This window comes from Tenrec ecaudatus, chromosome 1 (assembly GCF_050624435.1).
Source record: "Tenrec ecaudatus isolate mTenEca1 chromosome 1, mTenEca1.hap1, whole genome shotgun sequence".
Lineage (NCBI taxonomy): Eukaryota > Metazoa > Chordata > Mammalia > Afrosoricida > Tenrecidae > Tenrec > Tenrec ecaudatus.
This window is the reverse complement of record NC_134530.1, coordinates 15,396,753-15,414,011: the sequence shown is the minus strand read 5'-3', so window position 1 is coordinate 15,414,011 and position 17,259 is coordinate 15,396,753. Positions and strand designations below refer to the sequence as shown.

At 51.9% G+C, this 17,259-nt stretch overlaps 1 pseudogene; it reads right to left on the bottom strand.

Moving 5' to 3' along the window:
- Window positions 1-909: 909 nt before the first annotated feature.
- LOC142444991 (mitochondrial carrier protein SCaMC-3L-like) overlaps window positions 910-17,259 on the bottom strand; it is a 28,039-nt pseudogene continuing 11,689 nt past the window's right edge.

Genomic DNA, 17,259 nt, shown 5'->3' with positions numbered 1-17,259 from the left:
TACCATAAAGGCTCCTCATGCTACCAGCTTCTCAAATGCAAGGGAACATCACGTAATCCATCGAGGAAGAGGGTGGCTCCTAAACCTCATGACTTTCTGAGTTCTAGGCAGAGGATGAGAGACACTGTGATAGGCATAGGTTTATCGTGCCAACGTGGCCAATGAACATGTGGGAATAATTAAAGGGGGGAGAGATAAACAGCTAGGAGAGTCTTGCCTTTCCTGTCTCTTGCTCTTTGCTGATCAGACCAATGTGTGGTTGCCTTAGCTGGTTCTCTGCCTCAACCTACAAGCTACACTCCTTATGAGTCACCTAACCTGTGGACTGTGGCACTGTAGTTTGAGGTTCCTTCAAGGCCTGCTTCACCATGCTACTGGAGTATACCTTCATTTCGCTGGGGACTGTCAAACCCTGTCATCTTGTTGACTGTTGGTGACCTGCCGTGCTGATTGGTGCTTTTGGTCAGAGAGCCTACTTCTTTGACTTACACCGGCAGCACTTGAACTTCTAGTATAGTAGCTGACTCTTAATCGTTAATTGCAGTGGGCCATTTGTACTGCCCTGTAGACTAATGATTTGTTTGTTTCATGCATTGTGTATTTCTGTATGTAAATCTTTATACAATCCTAAGAGTCCTGGATTTGTCTCTCTATAGAACCATGTCAATCAAAGAAACACAGATATTTGTTTGAGAAAGACGCCATGTCAGACTGGGTCCAAGAACCAGGAGAGCATCCAACATCCTGAATTGTGGAAGTCACTTTTGCCAGTGAAGTGCCTCCTGGTTGCCTTTTGTGACCACAGCCCAGGGATTCAAGGACTTGGGGCTCTGCACCTCCACAGCCTTGTCCTTTCCAGCCGACTCCATGAGAGGCAGACAGCTACGGAAAGAGGAAGTGATGTGGAGGTCAGAGCAGACCCCAGACCTCATAGTTGGCCAGGTCAAAGCCTGGGTAGGGAATGAAGCCCAGCCCATTGGGCAGATAAATTTTTGTAGTAACCTGGGGTTCCCCCAGCATCTGCTGCACGTAGTTCTGCAGCCTGTTGTACTGGACCGTGTCGTGCTGGGTCAGCAAGGTCTTCCGAAATTGAGAGAATCAGGAAAGTGTTCACCCCGAAAACACTGCCACTTCATGTAGACTCTCCCCTTGTAAACCAGGTACCCTTTCAACCATTCAATTGAAAACCACTTACCTTCGATGCTCCCACTGCCCCTGCAGCCTGTGAACACTTAAATATATGGGTGTGGGGATACCAAAGACAGCCGTCACCTTTACATTCCAACTGTGCTCTGCTGTGTCCCTGTACACATCCATTCCTGTGGGGTGGTCCAGGTCCCTCGCCAGGGCCCAGACCCAATCCTGGGATGCATATGGCAGTGAACTAAAAAGTAGGGGGAAAGAAACACATGGGTAGTTGTGAGCTGAGTAGTAGGCCACCCAAGGGGTAGGAGTTGTTCATACCTCCAGAGGAGGGGGAGAGAGGTACCAGAGTTCAACCTGATGTGTCAAGATGTGAATGAAATATACTGGTCTGCATCAAGGAACCAGGAGGTCTGTGGGGTCGCCCCCAATCCCGATTCCAACAACTTGGAATAACCTGACATCCATCCCCCATAGAATTCACGTCAGAGGACAGCACTGAAGCTACACTTCAGGGAGAGGCCAATTGGGGTCAGAGCACATAGGAGCAAAGCAAGAGGGAAGGAGAGAGTGTGGAAAGCATCCTCGTGCACCAAGTCCTTGGGAAGGTATTCGTGCTCAAAAGATTCCAATGCACAGAGAGGACCAGACAACCAGCCCCATCATGAGACATGTCATGCCTCACTGATCCATAGCGCTAAGGGGAACCACACTGGAAACACAGTGCTGGGATTGTGTCAGATGTGACCCCAACACCCGGGGGCACAACACTAATGGTGCACAACACAGCTGCCAGGGGAGCAAAGCAATGAGGGCCCACAAGAATATCAAAATAGGCGTTGGGGCTCAGGCCTTGGTACCCCATCCGAAAAGCCTACAAAACACACCAACGTTCAACAAACAGACCTGAAAGCATTTATAGACTTCTTTTTTGCGTGGTTGGTTCTTGTTTGTTTTGTTTTGCTCTACCTGGTTTTTAGGACTAAATATTGTCTCCCCATGTCTATCAAGATTAGAATGTCCGGATGAACAATCTGGAGAAAAGAGAGACCCACGGTTCCAGGGGTACTCAGTAGAGAGGACGGCAGGATAAAGACAGTGGGTGTGAACAGACCTAGGGAAAAGGGAGCAAGTGACCTGAAATCCATGGCATGGTGGGTGTATGATGCCTACTGGGACTTAATGAAGTGCAGTGCAAACCAGAGCAATTACTGAACCCTGAATGAAGGTCCTGCATGATAGTGGGACAAGAGGAACGTGAAAGGAAGTAGAGTTAAGAACTAGGACGCAAAGGGCATTTAGAAAGGCCTTAACACAGCATGTTCACATGTAAGTATACTATATGTAACGATAGGGAGAGAGATCTCTGCACATATATTTATATGTTAAGTGTTAAGCTACCAGGTGGACACTGGGTCTCTACTCAATTCCTCCCTTGACATGAGAACACGTTGTTCTAACAACCAGGCATTCCATGATGCTCACATTCCTGACAGGATGGCTGAAGTCAAAGTAGGTGCATAAGAAATGTGATGAAGAAAGCTGATGGTGCCTGTGTATCAAATCATCTAGCACGTGGGGTCTTAAAGGCTTGAAGAGAAGCAAGCGGCCATCTAGCTGAGAAGCATCAACATCCACAAGGAAGACACACACCACCCTGTTTGATCATGAAGTGTAGACAGTGACAGGTATCCGGCATCAAAGACTCAGAAAAAAATATCCCATCAATGTGCGTGAGGAGTTGGTGCCAACAGGGTGGCACTTGATCACTCTCTCTGGAAACCCTACCTCTCAATGACACACTCTAAAAAGAGTGCTGCTCAGGAGCAGCTATGGGGCCCCCACCATGCTGTTGGCCCAAGCTCCTCCTCACCTCCATTGTATCAATGATGCTTTCTTTTCTGGAATATAGGTTTGATTTCTGGCACTAGCCAGGTAGCCAGCCATTGAGCTCTCCGGTCCACACAGAATGTCCTACTGGCGCAGGATGGCCCATGTAACCTGTGGGTGGGTGGCACGTGTTTCAGGGCCTTGGCAGTGCCCCATCACCTCCAAGCCCCTAGCCCCCACTGCTACCTACCATGCCATGCCTGCTCACAGCTCCCTCCTGTTCATGAGCCATGAACTTGATCAACATGTGTGCCCTCTTGTTTTGCCCTTGAGGACGTTCATGTCATTGCCACAGCACAATGAGTGGACCGCACCTGCATTGACCATGCTCCACAGGTCCCCCAGGATATCCAGGTTGTTGGTTTTGCAGGAGAAGACCTGGGAAGGGACACAAGGGTGCTGGGAATATGTCGCACACAGGTAGGTTATTCCCCTGGTTGTTCCCCCATATTTTATCCAAACCTAAGATGCTGCTTGCTAACACATGGTCAATGGCTAGTCACATGGAGGTGAACTGCTTCAAGGTTTTCTGCCTGAGGGCTATGGCCATCTAGAGCATTCAGACTATATAGTCTGTCCCACCTGAGATGTGGCCCACTCCCTGATCAGTGGGACAGTGGATTGTTCCCCTGAAGGACAGCCCCAAAGCCAGGTGAAGCCAACTCCAGGAGGTACAAGATTTGGCTGCCTTCTGGTCCTTAGAGGCCGCCAATCTTGTCACATGGATACACTTAGTACCTGCTCTTACTGTGACGTGTACACCCCTTGCCTGTCCCTTCCTATTGCAAGTATGCCGAAGGTACAACCCCTCCCAGTTACAATGGAACCATGGGGGCTTGCATGTCCCCAAAGTGTATATAAGCCCTGACCTGAAATATATCCCCCCTCTCTGCACGGATCTAACTGCTGAGATCCTGGACGTCTGAGAGGTGAGCAATTGAATGCCTCATTTTGTCTGATGTCTCTTTCAATTGTCCCAATTACACAACCGCCACTTGGCACCCTTTCATCCAAAGTTCATATACTCCTGGGGAGATGGCAGTTCTCTCCAAAGCCCCTCACCTGCATGAAGTTGTTTGGTTGGTTCCAGGGGCTGTATCAGTGCATGTCAGGGAACTGGCCACCAGGCTGCCACCAGCGTTTCCCACCACATGCTGGCCTTCTACTCCTGCTCCTAGAATTTTTAGGCACCTCCATGGACACAATGATGTCCTCCCCAGGAGGGCCTGTCAGGAGGAGCGGGTGTCACATCATGTACTGTTGAAGGGACTGACCCCACCTAATCACCCCTATCTACCTGTGGTCTGGCTCCCACCTAAATTCCCAGTGTGCTTTTCATTGATGTATAGACCGTGTCGCTGATGCCCACAGCCGGGATAACTTTTAATAGAGTGGGTTTAGGCCTCAGAAGAGCCCCAGCCAGCCCTGCTCGGCCACGATGTGTCTGAAAACGGCTCCCATGCTGGGTTTTCAGCCCTCCACAATCTCTATGAGGAATTAGGCCAAGTTATTACACATAGAATAAAGGAAGTGGGGGTGTTGGGGTGCTGATAGGAAAAGCCAGGGGTCTGGAAGGTTTGCACAGGAAATGAGCTAGTGTGAAGGCGGCAGCAAAAAGACTTCATTCAGGGAGTTTTCAGGCGCCCGTGTAGGGAAAGGGTTTCTGGACAATTCCCCTGAAAGAGGTGACTGTGGTGAGGATGCCTATGTTTGGCTAGGGCCTTGGGCATGTATTCAGCGGACATGTGGAGAGAGGCTTTGTCAAGGTCAGGGAGTGAGCTCTGGTCTGTTTTGAAAGTTTCAGATGGGTTGGGGTGTGGTTATCAGGTAGTTGGGGAATTAGATCTGAGGAGTTGTTTTGGGGACACTGGTGAGGAGTAGCTGCTAACGGTGAAGTGAGCCCAGGTGGCCCAGTTCATTGAGTCTGGTCTACTCACCTGAAAGCCAGCAGTGTGTACCCACCAGCACCTCTGAGGGAAAAAGACAAGGCTGTCTACTCCCATAATGGTTGAGGTACAGTCCCAGACACCCACAATGTCAGTTGCATCCCATATTCTAGAGTTCCCGAGTCAGTGTCGAGTGGTAAATGCTGAAGCTTTCTGCTCCCATGAGTATGGACAACTTAACAGACCATAAGGAGTCATTCTGCTCTGTCCATTTGTGTCAGTGTGAATCCCTGTATAGAATGTATGGTGCAGGTCTGACCTGACAAGTGTGGGGAGTAATTATGCGACCATTCGTTTTCTAAGTGTATTTGAGCAAGCTGGCATCTTTGGGGGTGTGGGTCCTGTGTCCTGGGGTCCCTGGGTGGTTTATCCTTTGGACATTGGCTCAGCTGCTAATCAGAAGTTTAAAGCCCCCAAACATGTTTGGGAGTGAAGGCCTACAGATGGCCTTCCCCAAAAGGGCCCCTTGGAAAGCCCTCACGTTTCCCACGATCCCCCCTACACGGGAATGTGTAAGTTGGCCACCATCTGCTCAGCAAGTAGTGTGTCACAAGGTCAGGAGGAAAACAGGCACGGGGTGGGTGTGTGTGGGGGGGGGTCGGGGTGTGTGTCGGCCGGCACTAGATCACCTTTGGTACTGAGGGAAAATGGCACAGGATGTTAAGATTTTTGGGGAAGTATGAGTTCTAGGCATTTGGATGGCAGCCTAAGAGGTCAGGGCCAAGTAAGGAGAATGGGGGTGTGGGATGTGCTGAGGGCATTTGGTGGGGCCACAAAGTGGGTCTCATCAGGGGCAGGCAGACCTTTTGCTTGTAGCTTGGTCCGTACTAGCGTCAGGGGATAGCTGGCCATCTGGCCGCACACTGTGGACACTGTTTGCGTGTAGATGTTGTCAGCCTGGCTGTGCTCTACGTTATCCCCTCTGCTCTTTACCCGTATATTGTTCATCATCTGCAAGGGTCCCGGGGCCAGAGAAGGCTCAGAATTGGCCCTATTCCTGGGCCACGTCAATGCCGCCTACAGCAACCTCACACCCACCTCTGCCAACATTATTCACAGCCAGGTCAGTGCATGCGTACGGAAGGATGCCAAGCATGTTGGGCATATATCCCCTATAAACGCGGCTGGGCCTTCCCGTCGAAGCATCTGGCAGACGCAATCACCTAGCCCATGGTACTGGCCTGTGCGTCCCAGTGTCAGGCGGGTCTTCAGCACCTGTGGAGGCAGGTAGGCCAGGGAGCTTCTGTCAGTGGTCTCATGTGGGACTCATGACCTGTTCCTGTGCAAGGAGCCCTGTTGGCACATCTGAAAAATGGGGTGGGCCTCCAGGTCCTCAGAGGTCGGTGAGATTGTCCACAGTCGTCAAGGGGACACTGGTGAGGAGGGTCCTCAGAAGCCCTATGGGCACCCCTACTCTGGGGCCCGTATAAGTGCAGTGAGTGGGACATATGGAGCTAAGTGCCCTGGAGCCAGCCCTGCCTCATATCAAACACCCACCCCAGGGAAACAGACACTCCCCAGAGTTGTTAACCTCACCTGTCAGGAGGCAAACCCCCAGGGTTTTATACCCGAGTGTGGCAAGTAGATGGCCAGCGCTTGCTTCTTAGTCTATCCGAAACAATAGTTGTGCCCAAGATTACTTTGCCTTCTGGCCCTTTCAGAACAAAATCATGACCCGCTGTCAATGCAACACTTAAGTACTAAAGCCAATGATGCCACATAATGAGTAGGGATCTGCTTCTGCAACCTCACTGGGTCTTCTCAGCCCCCCTCCCTCCCTGCTCCCTCCAGGCTCAAGCCCACCCACACTGGGAAGCTTTGGTCTAGAAGCTCTGCTGAAACAATTCCAGTCCCATGCCAGCCTCCCTGACTGACGGGTGGTAACTGTGCCTCAGGTGCACTGTCTGGGAGTGTATCCCCAGCCATCCCTGGACTCGTCAAATACACACAGGGAGTGAAAACCTTCAAGGTCCCACGCTGGACACCAGAAACACAAAACAATTGATGTTCACACTCCTTGTACCAGACCAGCTGTGTCCCCACATTCATATGAACACATGAGCAGAGGCAGGAAGACCGCATGGTTTCAAACCAGGGAAGTTGTGCTTCAAGGTTGGATCCCCTCTCTGTCTTCACGATTCCATCCTGTGTGCAGACAGTGATCCCAGATGCTGGGCGATGCCAACAAGCATGTGGAATCAGGAGCCGAGCAAGGCCATTGAGCAGCCTGCCGGGTGCCAAGGACACAGCCTTGCTGGCTGGGAGGAAAGTAGTCTGGAAGTACTTACCGATGAAGATCAAAGACTACAGTCGTCAGGATGGATGGCACCCCAACACAGAGGAAACCAACGACCTCAGAACTGGACCAAGAAACAACAGAGTGACACAAAGAGCAAAGAGCAAAGCAGTCAAGGGTTTCCGTCTGGCTCAGATCTGCCACTAGCTCCCACTGGAGCCGCAATCAGGCACTCAAGGGACAGGCTGCCTTGGGCACTTGTGCAACACCCCTCTTGAGAAGTGTCCAAGAGCCACAATGCCACAGGCAGGACTCAGCTGGGAGCCATTGTGACGTCATATGCACGTAACAGTTGGGCAATCAGTCTATGCCTAAGAAGGACGGTATTGGCAAGAACAGTATCTGGACGATGGGATCCCCAAAGGAGGAGCCCAGCCTAGGGCCATGCCAGCAGAGGCTTCTCAGATGTGAGGACAGCAAGACTTTGGCTGAGTGACCATGAGACCCAGTGGTGATAAAAAAAGATGTCCTGGTTGCGAAAGGAGGAGGTCAGTAAAACACAAGGGCCAGCTTCCCAGAGATGGATTAACAGTATCCCCAAAGGGGACTGGGTGTGTCTGTCCGCGCAGTGTTCCCTGCTGTCATGCGAGTGGTTCCTGTGAGGTGCTGGGGACTCGGTTCTGACTCACAGGGACTCAGTGGAGCAGCAGGAACCAACCCCCATCATACGTCATCTTTACTGCGCTTCTGATGTTTCTGCCGGGGTTGCGGCCGCTTTGTCCACCAATCTCCTTGAGGCCCTGTTCTGGTTCGCAGCCCTCCATTTTGCCTAGCAAGAAGGCCTTCTCCAGGTACGTGAGCAAATTTGGAATCCAAAGTCACACCATCCTTGCCTCTAAGAGCATTCTGGCAAATCTGGGAGTTCATTTGACAGTCCGGGGAACCGAACATATCCCTCACCAGCACCATCGTTCAAGGGCATCGATGCTTCTTCAGTCTTTCTCAGTCAAAGTCCAGCTGTCATGTGCATAGGAGGTGCCCAAGAATGCCATGGCCAGGTTACCAAGCATCAGAACCAATCAGACAGCAACCACCAACCAAATGGAGCCGGCAGAGCATGTGGCAGATCCTGGTGAGGGTCGAACATGGTGCTTTGTGCAGGATGCCTGGGGCACAGGAGTCATTGCTCATTAGGTAGGGGCTGCAGTCGCTTCATTGCGTTAGGCCGCCCGCTGAGCAGGCTCTCACTTACCTCCAAGGGGTTGATGAGCGTCTGGGAAACGGCCACCGCCAGAGACCCCACCAAGACATCCTCCTGGAAGATGGGGTTTGAGGACTCCCCGAAGTGAGCTTTACACTGCGGGCCCGAGCGAGGAGAGAGGAAGGTGAGCACAGCTCCTGGGCCTTCCAGCCTCAAACCCATCTTTGTAGAGGGGTACAAGACAACAATGAGGGTGGGTCACTCTGAGTCGCATGTCATCTAACCTGCTACTGGTAAATTGCAGGTTAATTTTCCGGGTCCTGGGTGAATGGAAGAAGCGACCCTGCCAGCCGAAGTTTAGTTCCACACAGACAGGGGAACTCGGGAAGTGGCACTCAAAGTGGAGCACCATGAGTAGGCAGCTGCTTCCGGGAGTACCCCCCACAGCTGTGTGTCTCGGCGAGGCAGTCAAGCAACACCTGGCGTGGAGCCCATGGATGGGGGTCAGATAGGTCAACCTCTGACAGCGGTGGCTGTGGTAGTGGTGAAGCACTGCACCAGCTCAGCGCAGTTGGCTGAGATGTCCCAAGAACCAGATACAAGATCTCAGGGGCCTAAGCTCAGGACAGAAGTGGGGGAGGGTGTTATTGACCCAGGAGGTCCTCTCACTCAGCAGAATCCTTCCACTAGGCTGCCTGGACACCAGACCCACCGCGCTCAAAAGACCTCTCAGTAAGCGCTGCTTACCTGGGCATCATCTTGACTGGTTTCGGTGACATCTCAACTTTAAGCAAGCAGACCAACAGGCCTTTCTTCCACTGGGCTCTGAGAGGTCCCTAGAAGTGACCATGCATGGGTGGACAATAGCTTCCCCGTCCTGCCACAAACAGTCCAATTACACTGCACATTATAAGAAGCACACGATGATGGTGGTGGGCGATGGCCACTCAGACCTGGTTCAGATGGGGCACGGGTCCCTGCTTTGGCTATTCACCGTGGGTGATTCCACAGGCCTGCACAAAGCTGTCAAATGTCTGCAGCAAAACCCCAGAAGGTGTCTAGACCCAGGAACATACACCAACCACCCTGCCCCAGACAAGTAGCCTTCCTCTGGGCTATCTCATAACTTAGGAGGGCAGGCCAGCCAAAGAAGAGGAGACAAGAACAAAACAGAGATAGCTGAAGGTTTAAAAGCCCAAAGGGCCCGCACCCTGGGGCCAGGCAGGGAGCTCCCTGGGGCTCCGGACCCGCTTGCAGGCGGCCGTGTGCAGGCAGCGTCCCCCGTAGCTGGATTCCCACTGGCGAGGCAGGGCCGGCCTGACGCGGAGGCAGAAGTCCAGCAGGAGGAGCGGACTCCTGTGGAGGAGGCCTGGCTCCACAAGGAAAGGCCATGCTGAGGGGAGGCACCGCCCCCTCCTGCCGTCACCATAACTGATAGAGGAGCGCGACCAATGGGAGACGGCCCTTGCTCACTGGCCACCAATTTCGAGAATTCAATGTCAACCGCCAATCGGAAAGCAGCGACGGTCAGTAGGCAACGAGCACAGGGCACTGGACATCTCGGAGAGCCAACGGGTTGCGAGCAGCCATCGTTGGCTGGCAAACCGACGTGACCTGGGAGCATGGCGCCAAACGAAGCGGGAGCTCCCGGCTCGCTGGGAGGCTCTGGGACCAGAGCGAAGGCTTCGAGGGGTCAAGCATGCTGAGCCCAAGGCTTTCGAAGGCTTCTGTGAACAGACTTGGCGGGTGCTGGTGCTATGGTCGTGACCCCCACCAATGGAGGGCGGCCTTGTGAAGGCCCGAACTGGCTGCAATCAGTCCATGGCGAACTCGTCTGGATGCTATTGGACAGACTGGATTGCTTTCACTGTGACCTCAATCCTTTTCTAGACTTGACTTGTAAATGTAGCCAATGGCTGAGGTGAGCGGCTGAACCTGGATGCCTGACACCATTGGGAAGAAATGGCAAGGGAGGTGATCCAGTGCTTGCTTTCGGTGGGAGCCAAGGAAAACCAGGCTGCAATGGGCGTGATCTCACATAAGATGGGGAACTGGATAGGTGGTAGGAGATGGAAAAGGCAGGCGACGTGGTCCTTGGTTATGGGATATGGAAAATCAGGCTTGACTTTTTGGTTTACCACCCTCGTGATCCAGCTAGGCAGGCCTGGCACTCGGTGGGCTTGAGGTTCAAGGTCTTTCCAGAATATGACGGTCACAGAGTAAAGGAAAACTAGAGCTGTCCTATGTCATCCTGGATTCCTCCCTCTGACATGCCTCCTTGGGTGAAAACACACTTCACCCGCTTTTCTCCCAAGTAGCATAGAATTCCATGCTGCGGGCTTCCCTGCCGAATTCAAAGACCGAGGGCTCTGGGAACTTCCAAGAAGTGTGGAATCTGAGTTTCTGATTCTTGAAAAGCCATCCGCCCCCCTTACTGTAAGGCCTGGAGGTCACAAATCTGATCCTAGCCTCCATCTTATCTGCGGAACCCTGGCAACGTCATGATGTTCTACTGTCTTCAAGATACAGGGTACAGGTAACCTTGCATCCTTTCTAATCCTAGCGATCCCTAGTACCTCATTCCTCTTTTGGAATTGGAAATCTCAGCTGCCAGCTTTGATTTGGGGATTCCTGGGGCATTCCCTTTTACATTTGGGGATCCCAGGCCCCTCCCCCCTGGAAACCTGAGGATCCATGCTCCCTGATTAGACTCAGGAATCACAAGGTCTCCTCCTTCTGGACCTGGGGATGCTTGTTCGTCTCTTAGAATCAGTGACTAAAATGTCCCCATTCTCTTTCCAGACTCAAGAATTCCAGGGCCCAGGGCCCTTTCTAAAAGCATGAAAACCAGGGTTTCCAGTAGATAGTAACTTACAAATGCCCTCTATGGGGTTACCCAGGCTATCCAACTTAATAGGAGCAGACAGTCTCCTCTTTCTCTCAAAGCGCATGTGAGGTCTGTGAACCACTGACCATGCAGTTAGGAGGCCTGTGTTTACCTGACAGTGCCACTGGAAGTCACAGCTCCCCACCCAGGCCTGGCATCCCAGGCATACCCGGCCAAGCTCACCCTTTAGTTGCCAACTGATTCCCAATTCCCCATTTGCTCTAGAGTCCACAGCATGTCTTTTTATTCCTGGCAGGATCCAGACTGCAGTCCCGGCCTGTACTCCAGCGATAGAGGCTACAGCATCTTCCAGTCCTAGAGCTCCAGCACACTCTCTTTCCACAACTGTTCCACACAGATGAAGCAGCACGATTTGGGGCCAAGCAGGACTCACTGGACTCAGCCCTTTGGTCTCTTTCTGACCCTGTGCCTGTGGTTGAGCTCCGACCTAAACTCTGATGGTGGTCTTCCTTTGCTCTTATACCACATAGCTGATTCCTCGTGCAGGAATGACCATGAGTAAGGTGGGTTCAGGATTCTGTATAGTCCATGCCAGGCTTGCTGTGCCAGGATGTACCAGACGAGTTATTTCACAGTGGGATTCGCCCTCGATAGTAATTAGGGGAACGAGGCCAAGTTATTGCCCACACCATTGTTGGAATGGAGGGGGGTGTATTGACGTGCCTGAAGGCAAAGCCACAGATCATGAAACTGGGCAGAAGTTCAGATTTGGGGGTATGTATGACTTGGAGGATGTCGGTGGAAAGCATAGGAGGCCAGACTCAAGTATAGAGAATTGGGTGCAGTGGGCCGGCAATTGGAGGACTTTTAGTGGGTGTATAAGATGGGCAGCATAGAGGCCAGGCTGCCTCTCAGCTTACATCTTCGTTCTTATTAATGGGTAGCTGGCCATCTGGCAATGGACTGTGGACAGTGTCACAATGGAGATGTTTACCCCAAGGTAGCTGGGTATTCGATGTTCGTCCTTGTTGTGTTCCAGAAGCTGTGCAGAATCAGTGAGAGGGGCAGGAGAAAGAGGAAGGTTAGAATGGGCTCTAGCCCTTGGCCGCACTAGCCCTGCCAATCTTATGTATTGCCATGTCAGTGTATGCATGGGTCATAATTCCAAACACGCATGTTGTGTATCCTTGATAAAATGAGGGGATCACTTAGCCCCACAGCATCTGAAATGCAGTCTCGCAGTACCTGGTACTGGTACTGGAGGGAGAAGTGACTAAAGATAACGGACCCGGCATGTTAAGGAAGTAACCGTTGTACGAGGAATGGATCCCGTCAGCAGAGCATCTTTAATGGCCAGGCTCACAGGTCCTAGTCCTTGTCTGTATGGCCCAGCGTCAGCCGAGTCTTCATCTGTGGAGCCATGGATCTCATCTCAGAGGAAATCATGGGGTGATTTGAGCCCCTGACATCCATCTGTCTGTCACACTGTGGTAGCTGGCATATTGCTGTGAGGGCAGAGTTTCTGGAAAAACTTCCCCACTCTTTTGACGCCGCAGGTTCCCACAGGGTGGGCAGCTTTCCGTGGCGCACCTAGGCATGGGTGAGACCAGGAAGAGAGGACAGGAGATCTCTTTCCCAAAGTCAACCTATCTCATGCTCTGTCTGAAACTCGTATACAGCACAATTCAAACCAGAATCTCTCAACAGAAAATAGGGTTTAGCAGTGCAGGAGTGTGCCCGGATGGTATGGATCCAGGGTCACACACATGGCCAGAACTGTGCCAGTGCATGCCTGGGAACAGGCCACCGGGCTGTCACCAGCGGCTGCCACCATATGTTGGGCTTCCACTCCTGCTCTGGGAATTTTCTGACACCTTTTTCACACAATGATGTCCTCCACATGGGGGCCTGTAAGGTGGGGGCAGTTTCATATCATGTAGTGTTGAATGGACTGACCCCACGTAATCACCCCTATCTACCTGTAGTCTGGCTCTCACCTAAATTCCCAGGGTGCTCTTCATAGTTTTGTACACAGAGTAGCTAATCCCAACAGCCGTGCAGCCGTGACAACCTTTAATATGGTGGTGGTTAGGCCTCAGAAAGCCCTGGCCAGCACTGCTCAGCGAGGATGTGACGGAAAACTGCCCGCATGATGGGTTTTGAGCCTTCCACAGTATCTATGATGAATGAGGCCAAGCTATTACACATAGAATAAAGGAAGTCAGGGTGATGGGGGGTGATTGGGAAAGCCAGGCGTCTGGCAGGTTTGCAGAGGAAATGAGCTAGTGTGGAGGCGGCAGCAAAGGACTTCATTCGGGGAGTTTTCAAGGGCCTGTGTAGGGAAAGGATTTCTGGACAATTCCCCTCAAAGAGGTCACAGTGGTGAGGATGCCTATGATTGGCTAGGGCTTTGGGCATGTGTTTAGAGGGCACTGTGGAGAGAGGCTTTGTCAAGGTCAGAGAGTGAGCTCTGGTCTGTTTTGAGAGTTTCAGATGGGTTGGGGTGTGGTTATTAAGGTAGTTGGGGAATTAGATCTGAGGAGTTGTTTTGGGGACCCTGGTGAGGAGGAGCTGCTAAAGGTGAAGTGAGCCCAGGTGGCCCAGTGCATTGCGTCTGGTCTGCCAACCTCAAAGCCAGCAGTGTGTACCCACCAGCGCCTCTGAGAGAAAAAGACAAGGCTGTCTACTCCCATAATGGTTGAGGTAAAGTCCCAGACACCCACAATGGCAGTTCCACCCCATCTTCTAGGGTCTCCGAGTCAGTGTCGAGTGATGAATGCTGAAGCTGTCTGCTCCCATGAGGATGGACAACTTCAAAGACCTTAAGGAGCCGTCCTGCTCTGTCCAATAAGGTCGATGTGAATCCCCAGTTGGACTATATGGTGCAGGTCTGACCTGACAAGTGTGGGGAGTAATTATGGGACCATTCGTTGGCTAAGTCTATTTGAGCAAGCTGGCCTCTTTGGGGGTGTGAGTCCTGTGTCCTGGCGTCCCTGGGTGGGCTGCACTTGGGACATTGGTCAGCTGCTAATCAGAAGTTTGAAGCCCACCGCGAGATGCTAGGGAGGAAAGGCCTAGAAATGGACTTACTCTAACCGGGCCCTTGCAACGTCCTCGTGTTGCCCACGTTCCCTCCGACACGGGAATGTGTGAGTTGGCCATCAACTCTTGAGCATGTGGTATGGCACAAGGTCGGGGGAATCGTGCATGGGGGGCGGGGTGTGTGTACGCTGGGACTAGATCACATTTTGGACTGAGGGAAAATGGGACAGGATGTTTAGATTTGTGGATAAGTATGAGTTCTAGGCATTTGGTTTGCGGCATAAGTTGCCAGGGCCAAGTAGGAATAATTTGGGGATGAGAAGGGATGAGAACTTTTGGGGAGGCCACAAAGTGGGTCTCATCAGGGGAAGGCAGACTTATTGCTTGCATCTTTGTTCTTATTAATGTCAGGAAATAACTGGCCATCGGGCTGCACACTATGGAGACTGTTTGGGTACAGATGTTCTCAGCCTAGCTAGGCTCTTGGTCATCCATTCTTCTCATTTGCCACATGTTGTTCATCATCTGCAAGGAGCAGGGGTCCAGAGTAGGCTCAGAATGGGCCCTAGTCCTGGGGCACACCACATCCTCCTAAAGCAAGCTCACCCCCACCTCTGCCAACCTTTTTTACGGCCAGGTCTGTGCATGCACACGGGAGGATGCCAAGTATGTTGGGAGCATATCCTTAATTAAACGAGGCCAAGCCGTGGTGTCGAAGCATTTGGCAGATGCAGTCGCCTAGACCCTGGTAATGGCCTGTGCGACCCTGTGTCAGGCGAGTCTTCAGCACCTGGGCGGCCATGGATCTCCCCTCAAAAGTACTCTTGGGGGTGGTTGGAGCCCCTGACATCCACCTGTCTGTCACACTGTAGTAGCTGGCATAAGGCTGTGAGGGCAGAGCTTCTGCAAAAGCTTCCCCACTCTTTTGACCCCGCAAGGGCCCTCTTGATGGGCACTTTCTGTGGAGCATCCAAGGTTGGGTGAGACCAGGAAGAGAGGCCAGGTGATCTCTTTCCCAAAGTCAGCCTATCTCATGGTCCGGCTGAAACCCATTCAGCAGCACTGTACAAACCAGAAGCCCTCCACTGATAGAAGGGGTTAGCTGTCCTGGGGGGGCGTGGCTCCGGAAGGTATGGATCCTGGGTCACACACATGGGAGGAACGCTTTCTGCCACTGCCCCCAAGTGATCTCGCATGTGATACAATCACCTGCCACGATGCATCCAAGGAAGCCAGGTGACGCTGTGGGTGAGGAGTTCCCACTACTAACTGCAAGGTTGACAGTTCAAACTCATCTTGGGAAGAAAGCAAGACTTGTGGCTCCCAGAAAGATTCACAGTCTCAGAAAACCTGTGAGTCCCAAGTCGACTCACCAGCCCTGGATTTGGTTTAATAACGCCAACTGATGCTCTCACTGAACTCCCACCATGCCATGGATTCGATTCATCTGGACTCACAGCTACTCCTCCAGGACACATTATTGCTGAGAGTGTAACTCCTCCCAGGAATAGAAAGGATTGTGTTTCGGCCAGGGATCGGCTCATCATTTGAACTGCTAAGTCTTAAGTTAGTAACGCATCATACCATAAAGGCTCCTCATGCTACCAGCTTCTCAAATGCAAGGGAACATCACGTAATCCATCGAGGAAGAGGGTGGATCCAAAACCTCATGACTTTCTGAGATCTAGGCAGAAGAGGAGAGACACTGTGATAGGCGTACATTTATCGTGCCAACGTGGCAAATGAACGTGGGATTAATTAAAACGGGGAGAGATAAATGGCTACCCGAGCCTTGCCTTTCCGGTCTCTTGCTCTTTGCTGATCAGACCAATGTGTGGTTGCCATAGCTGGTTTTCTGCCTCATCCTGCAAGCTACACTCCTTATGATTCACCTAACCTATGGACTGTGTCACTGTACTTTGAGGTTCCTTCAAGGCCTGCGTCACCATGCTACTGGAGTATACATTCATTTCACTGGGGACTGTCAAACCCTGTCATCTTGTTGACTGTTGGTGACCTGCCGTGCTGATTGGTGCTTTTGGCCAGAGAGCCTGCTTCTTTGACATACACCGGCAGCGCTTGAACTTCCAGTATAGTAGCTGACTCTTAAGCGTTAATTGCATTGGGCCATTTGTACTGCCCTATAGACTAATGAGCTTTTTGTTTCATGCATTGTGTATTTCTGTATATCAATCTTTACAAAATCCTAAGTGTCCTGGTTTTGTCTCTCTAGAGAACCATGTCAATCAAAGACACACAGATACTTGTTTGAGAAAGATGCCATGTCAGGCTGGGTTCACGAACCAGGAGAGCATCCAACATCCTGAATTCAGGAAGTCAGTGTTTGCCAGTGAAGTGCCTCCCGGTTGCCTTTTGTGACCACAGCCCAGAGAGACAAGGACTTGGAGCTCTGCTCCTCCACAGCCTTGTCCTTTCCAGCCGACTCCATGAGAGGCAGACAGCTACGGAAAGAGGAAGTGATGTGGAGGTCAGAGCAGACCCCAGACCTCATAGTTGGCCAGGTCAAAGCCTGGGTAGGGAATGAAGCCCAGCCCATTGAGCAGATAACGTTTGTAGAAACCTGGGGCTTCCCCAGCATCTGCTGCACATAGTTCTGTAGCCTGTTGTACTGGACCGTGTCGTGCTGGGTCAGCAAGATCTTGCGAAATTGAGAGAACCGGGAAAGTGTTCACCCCGAAAACACTGCCACTTCATGTAGACTCTCCCCTTGTAAACCAGGTACCCTTACAACCATTCAATTGAAAACCACTTACCTTTGATGCTCCCACTGCCCCTGCAGCCTGTGAACACTGAAATGGCTATGGGTGTGGGGATACCAAAGGCATCCGTCACCTTAACATTCCAACTGTGCTCTTCTGTGTCCCTGTACACATCCATTCCTCTGGGGAGGTCCAGGTCCCACTCCAGGGCCCAGTCCCAATCCAGGGATGCA